The 7,659-nt window shown below is 37.9% G+C and overlaps 1 pseudogene; it reads left to right on the plus strand.

Moving 5' to 3' along the window:
• The first annotated feature begins 289 nt into the window (after positions 1–289).
• Positions 290–1,224, plus strand: LOC142446381 (olfactory receptor 5M8-like; annotated as a pseudogene).
• The last annotated feature ends 6,435 nt before the right edge of the window (positions 1,225–7,659 follow it).

The following is a 7,659-nucleotide window of genomic DNA, read 5'->3' on the forward strand; positions in this document are numbered from 1 at the left end:
CTCAAGTAAAAGGCAAAATGGTTTGAGAATGATAATGGCAACAGATGTACATATGTGCCTGGCACAATGGATGTATGTATGGATTGTGATAAGAATTGTATGAGCCCCCCAAAAATTAGTTTTTTAAAAAAAGATGAGCCCCTAATAAAATGATGAAAAAAAGTTCAAGTTATATTGAAGGAAAGAAAATTCAAAATTCTGTTCAAACTCAGAAAAATGCATTTTTAAGAGTGTAGCAATTTACCAATGAAAATTTTTCTGTAGTTGTCATTCTACATTCCAGAAAATTATGAGAAAAAACTTCACTTCAGTGAGTTCATTCTTCTGGGACTGACCGATCGCCTGGAATTACAGATCATCCTCTTCCTGCTGTTTCTGGCAGTTTACCTGGTCACAGTGGCAGGGAGCCTGGGCATGGTTACACTCATCCAGCTCGGTGCCCGGCTCCACACACCCATGTACTTTCTCCTGAGTCACTTGTCCTTTGTGGACCTGTGCTTCTCGTCCAATGTGACTCCGAAGATGCTGGAGATCTTCTTGTCAGAGAGGAAAACCATTTCCTACTCTGCGTGTCTGGTGCAGTGCTACTTCTTTATTGCCTTGGTTCATGTGGAGATTTACGTGCTGGCCGTGATGGCCTTTGACAGGTACATGGCCATCTGCAACCCTCTACTGTATGGCAGCAAGATGTCCAAGAGCGTCTGCACATCCCTCATCACAGTTCCCTACGTGTACGGGGATCTCACTGGCCTGATGGAGACTATGTGGACCTACAACCTAGCCTTCTGTGGGCCCAATGAGATTAATCACTTCTACTGTGCTGAGCCTCCACTGATTAAGCTGGCTTGTTCGGACACCTACAAAAAAGAGCTGTCCATGTTTGTGGTGGCTGACTGTAACCTTTCCTTTTCCCTCCTCATTATCTTTGTTTCCTATGTTTGTATTTTCCCTGCTCTCCTCAGGGTTTTATCTTCAGAGGGGAAGCACAACATTTTCTCTACCTGTGGTTCCCATGTGACAACAGTCACCATATTCTATGCAACTCATGTTTTCATGTGTCTCAGACCTGCCTCTGAGGAGTCTGTGGAGCAGGGTAAAATGGTGGCTGTGTTTTTCACTTCGGTGATCCCAGTGTTGAACCCCATGATCTACGGTCTAAGGAACAAGGATGTGAAAGAGGTGTTGACCAAAAAACTGTTCAGAGGGAAATTACCTTCTAAATAAATACCAGTGCTCCTTTGGGTTAGTCATTTTTGTCTTACGTATCTGTGGCAGTTGCCTAATCTGTCAATTTGAGCAAAGGGGTGGAGTCTAGCCTGTCAATCTGGTCATAGCCAATGAGGCTTTTGTGGGTATGGCCTTCTCCTGAGGATTCTTGGAATTCCTATCTTCCTCCCTGGAGGCCTGACACACAAGTTATGCCTCACATTCTGCTGACAGTTCACATGAAGCTATGCTGATGGCAGCCAGAGCCCTGGAACTGAATGGGCCACATAGAGAGCCTTGCCAGCACTGAGATGCTTGCACAAGACTTTACACCCAATGGCTTGTGATTTACTGCTTTGGGGATCACTGTGTGTGCTGAGTAACTCTGTAGAATAATTTATGGACTAGTAGCTGACATATAGGCTAATGTACTTATTGGCTAATATCAAACTTATGGACTTGATCTGGACTGGGCCTGGATGTTTTTTAATATACAATTATTCTTGGATATAAAACTCTCTCTTACACATATATGAGTATCTGAATTTTTTTTCTCTAGTCAGCCCTGATTAACAAAGTATCCAATAAATTATTCTTGGGACTTAATGTAAAAATGCTTGATCATGATTTATTTCCTTTCTTGAAGTGATGGGTTAGGAATAAGTCATAGTATTTCCATTAATTTTATTCAATGCTGAAGTGCTAACTTTGGACTGAATTATCTATCTATCTATCTATTTCTAATTGCATCATGACATGAAGCCATGTATAATTATTTGCAAGTTTAGAGAAACTAGGACATAATTGTCAGGGGAAGTTTTATTTGTAAAGTTGTTATTTATCTTCCTCAAACTCATGACATATTATTCCACTTATGATAAAAATGGAATGCTGTAATGTAGTTAATAACATTTTGTGTGGTTTTTTCTGGGTGTCTCTTCATCATTTCCTGAAACTTGTGTCTTAGCCACTTGCGTGGTAGTATTCTTAGTCTCTGTTGCTCCTTTAAGATGGAGCAGTCTATATCTTCCTACTGTATTTTATATACATTCTTACCTGGCCCATGAGTTTATTTTCCATATCTTAGTAAATATTCTGACATGTAATTATATTTACATTATATTTTAATAACCTCATATATAATTATCTTATGTAAGTTTTCATAGTTTCACGTTTGCAATTATGAGGCTTCTTATGAATATCTCTTACATCCTTTCCATGTACACTTATAAGAAAACTCAAACACATATCTGCTACTGCTTGCTTCCTTCCAGAGAGAAGCATAATGAGTAAAAATAAAAAGAGTTCCTCTCTAGGGGTAATTTGAATACAGAGATAAATTAATGCTCTCTTATGTGGTATTAATAGTAATATTTGAATTGTTATTATTGTATAATTGGCTAGTTCATAAGTTTGTTTTAGTTATATAAAAGAGTTTAAATCATATGGTTATGGTTTTGTATTTGTTGACATAATTTTAATTGTTCACAAAATAATAATAATAATGACTATATAATTGGGGTAAAGTCTGTCATTTTAAATCTTAATTTTAATGGAAAACTACCTATATTAGCTCTAGGGCTACTAGGAGTCAGAACCAACACTATGGTATATATATATATATATATATATATATATATATATATATATATATATATATATATATATATATATATATTATATATATTATATATATATATAATTTACCGTGTTTCCCTGAAAACAATACAGTGTCTTATATTAATTTTTGCTCCCAAAGATGCACTAGGTCTTATTTTCAGGGGATGTCTAATTTTTCCATGAAGCAGAATATGGTACACATTTATTGTTTATTGTTTTATCAAGAGAGACCTCGCACTTCCTGTCTGCTCTGGCTGCTCTGGCTTCACCGTGGCCAACAGTGAGCTGCATGGTGGCACCCTCCGCTATGGTCCAAAGTCCAAAGTTATGGCAGCTTTGGCGGGGGCCTTATTTTTGGGAAGGTCTTATTTTAGGGGGTATGGCTTATATTTCAGTGAAAGGCAAATCTTAAGTAGGTCTTATTTTCAGGGGATGTCTTAATTTCTGCTAAACAGGGTTGTAGGCAAATTAAAATAATTGATTAAAATCAAAAATATACAGAATACAATATAAATATTTTTAATTTAAATGCATAGCTTAGCTTTGAGGAGAATGATGGAAATTCCAAAGGTATTTCGAGTAGATGTAGGTGTGGTTAATGGATATTGAGGAGACCTGCCAACAACTCTCCTCAGGGTAACATTTAGCCTCAGATGGGATGTGCAACACTATTGTTGAGTTGTGCACAGACAGGACTTGAAGCATAAATTCCCTTTGAAACTAGAATTAATGAAGGACTAGCACATCTGCTCAATTACAGAGTCAAAAGATAAAGGAAAGATTATATGTCTCCATGCACACACACATCATAAACCACAGGGAACTAATAGAAATGGTACAAACTTATATGTGTGTGCCTATTAGTTCCCATCAATGGATGAATGGATAAATAAAATGTAGTACATATGTAAAGTGGAATGCTCATAGCAATAAAGAAAATTGAGTTCCCCAAACTTATTAAAATTTTGGTAAATCTGGTGGATACTATGCTGAATAAAGTATTATGATCTCCATAAAGCAAATATTGTATGTCTTCACATTTATGAAATGACCTAAATAGGTAAGCATATATGTGGTAGTTACATAATCTGGTATCAACTTTAGACTACTAAGAGTGAAGGAGTGGAGTATAGCCTGTTGATCAAGTCACAGCTTGATGACCTCATTTAGAGGTACGAAGGAGATAAATAGCTTACTGGATACCAGACTGGGATACTATACAGCATTTTCCTGGAATAGGGATTCTATGGTGGGCAGGAATATGGCAGGCAGGGTAGCAATTGAAAAAGACATTTGTAAGCAGCGGGGAGCTGTTTTTCACTCAGTTGGACCTAAGAGAACTTTGACCCTTGATTCATCAGGTCTCCTAAATTAATAGAACCAGTGTGGGAAACTGATTGAGTGTATTTCTTAAGCTGAGTATAAGCATACGATGTAAATAAGCAATTCCAATGAGCATAAATGCCTAGATTCATATAGACATATGCAAAAGGACTTTGTTGATATTTTTCATTTTTGTAATAGCTAAAAATTGGAAGCACACTAAATGTCAACGGTACCAAAGAAATGCAAAATTTGGTGTCCTTTTCAAAAATGAGCCAGGGGATTAAGCGTTTTTCCTTACGCTAATCATGTTCTTCAAACTGTGAAACATTGAAGCAAGCAAAGAAACAAACAGAAAACATTCCTTCCTGCTTTTCTTCAGTCCCAGAATGTTTGCTCCCCTCCACAGGATCCAGAATGGTTCAGCACCATCCTTATTGAAAGCAGTAGGAAGACAGATAGTAGAAGATGATGGTAAATTTGTTTTATAAAAAGTTGAATTATAAATGTATGCAGATCCATGGGAAAAGATTTGGCTTATTATTCCCCCTAATAGTTATAGTCTTGGAAACCCGCAGGGGTCACTGATTCAGCATTGACTCAATAACAGTGAGTTTTAGAGTGATATTGTGTCATAGAGGGTTCAGGAGCAGTGAGATATTTAGTGTGACTTTCCCAGCCAAAGTCACTAACTCTCAACAAAAAGATCTTTTCTTACATGTATCTGGTAAGAAGTTGGGGAAGTTAATGATAATGATAGGATTTGTGTGTGAGTGGTTGTCAGCAGGATTCCCTGGAGCAGCATCCTCTGTGCATAACATGAGCCCTCTGAGAAGTAGGAGGAGGGATCTCATTGCCAGCAAGAAGCAGGAGTGGTGTGTGCCCTCTGGACCTGAGATCTCTGTGCGGTGAACCTCCTGGATCCAGAAGACACCTACACCATCAGAGGAGCAGCCGCAGAACCAGGAGCCAGAACATGGAACAGAGTGATGAACTTAGCACAAACAGAGCAAGTAAAGATGAGTGCTTTTGTGCAAGGGCTGACTTGTGGAATGGGGTACCAAAGGACACTTAATTCTGGAAACTGTGTTTACTGACCTATAGAGCTGAAGCTGAATGCCTTTGGGCTGAGGCTTATAGCAGAGTGACATGCTATTTGGGCATTTATTAGCAGACACAACAGATCTTTGTAACATGTCCTGACACATAACTCCCATACTGAATATTTCTTACTGTATTATAACTTGCTAACTTCAGTCAATATTTTAATCATAAGTTTTGTCTATGAATTCTTATGGGAATTTTAATTGATATAAAATACCAGGGAGATAAAGTAGAGAATATTAATTCAGATTACAGAGAGCATATAAATGGACCTCCTCAGATTGAAACTCAGGAGTCAAGTTGATTAAACATGTAAGAAGAGATGATGGAGAAGTTTAATTAATATCAGCAGTCAAAATAAGTCCAGAGGTTGACTGTGGAAAAGGTTATCAATTGCTCATAGTTAGTTCAGATTAAAGTTGGAAGAAAATTAAAACAAATGTTCCTGAGTCAAAATATGACCTTGAGTATATCCTTCCTGAATTTTGAAAACATCCCAAGAATAGATTTGACAAATTGAACCCTAGTCACATAACACCTGAAGAACTGTAAATGATAGCAAGAATATAATTCAATTGAAAATAAAATTTATTTAAAATACAAGAAATAAAGAAATCACCAAGGTAATTGTCAGAATAGCCTCTGAAACTTCTCTTGAATGTATCTAAAGCACATGAAATAAATGATGAAGTCAAAGAGTGGAACGTGATTTTCCAAGGGGTGCTTGAGCAATATAAACTATTGTGACAACATGTGCAAAGATCTGATGTTCAAAAGCCAAGGAAAGAAGAACCCCCAGCATATCTCAAGGTGAAAGAAAACAAGAAAATTTAAGCCTTCCTTGCTATACTAAAGGATTCTATGGAAAACTACTAAATGAATAGGAAGTACCAAAAGATAATTAAAGGAATATATAGAATCACTGTGCCAAAAAGTAGCAAATATTTTATTCAATCAAAATTCTAGAGGTAGCATAGGATCAAGAATGTAGGGAACTGAAGGAAAAAAATCCAGTCTGCCATGAAGGCATAGTTAAAACCAAGGCTTAAGGATTTGGTGGAATAGGAATGAAAATATTTCAACAATCTGTTAAAGTACTGGAAATATTCCCTCTTCTATGCCAACAATCCTCACAACTGGGCCAATAGACAACTTCATAATTAGAAGAGAGCAGATTGGAGTTGTCCAGGATTTCATCTTGTTCCAATCTGTGATTAATGCTCATGGAAGCAGTTAAAAATTTAAATGACATGTTGCACTTTGTAAAATCTGCTACACAGACCTTGTTTAAAGTGTTGGAGGGTAAAGATGCCACTCCGAAGACTAAGGTGCATCCGACCCAAGACATAGTTTCTTCAACGCCCCCTTATGCATGTAAAAGTTGGACATTGAATAAGGAAAATGGAAGAAAAATTGGTACATTTGAATTATGGTGCTGGAGAAGAACATTGAACGAGCCATGGACTGCCAGAAGAATAAACCAATCTGTCTTGGAAGAAGTAAAGCCAGAATGTTCCACAGATGTGAGGATGGTGAATCTCTGTCACATGCGCTTTGGGCAGGTTACACAGTGAGACCAATCCCTGGAGGAAGACATCATCCTTCTAAAGTGAAAGGGCAGCAAAGAAGAAGAGAACCCAAAAGAGGTGGACTGACACACTGGCGAAAACCGTGGCCTTGACTGGTGTGGAGGGCACCAGACCAGGCAGCATTTCCTTCTTCTGTGAATAGGGTTGCTTGGAGTTGGAACTGACTTGATGACGCCTAACAACCGCACAATGTGGGACATGATGGAATTACCTCATACGTTTTCCAGGGTTGTGAGCTTCATAGGAACAGACTGCCACATGTTTATTTAAAAAAAAATGCTTCGTTGTGATTTGGTGAAAGTTTATAGGGCACATCCGTTTGGTTTCCTATTCAACAAGTCACACCTATGTTGTTGCCTGCCATTGATTGTACCTCCCAGTAACAGTTCTCATCCCACTTCCTCCCAGTGATTCTCATCTCCATTAGTCCTTTTCACTTCTCCCTGCTTGCTAAACAAAGTCCTTAAGCAAATGGTGCCCTTTCCTCTCAAATACATGATTGTTCTAATCAGTGACTCCCTCCCCGGACAACTTAGGGACCTTAGAGATTTTGTATCGTTTGCCTGAAAGTTGACTTCAGTTTCGGGCTTCAAGGTGACAAGGGCTATAACGCTGGGATTTCCACCTGTCTCTATCCAATCAGACAGCCTGGTCTTTATTATTATTATTATTTTAATTTGGGGTCCATATGTTTCTCCAATTCTTTTCAGGACCTTCTAATGTTATTCTTTTTTGGAAAAGTTGTCAATGGCAGTGAGGCATCATTTAGATAGCTGTTTATATGTTTTTTTTAGTCCATTGGACTAATTGTTTCCAT

This window comes from Tenrec ecaudatus, chromosome 4, assembly GCF_050624435.1.
Source record: "Tenrec ecaudatus isolate mTenEca1 chromosome 4, mTenEca1.hap1, whole genome shotgun sequence".
Lineage (NCBI taxonomy): Eukaryota > Metazoa > Chordata > Mammalia > Afrosoricida > Tenrecidae > Tenrec > Tenrec ecaudatus.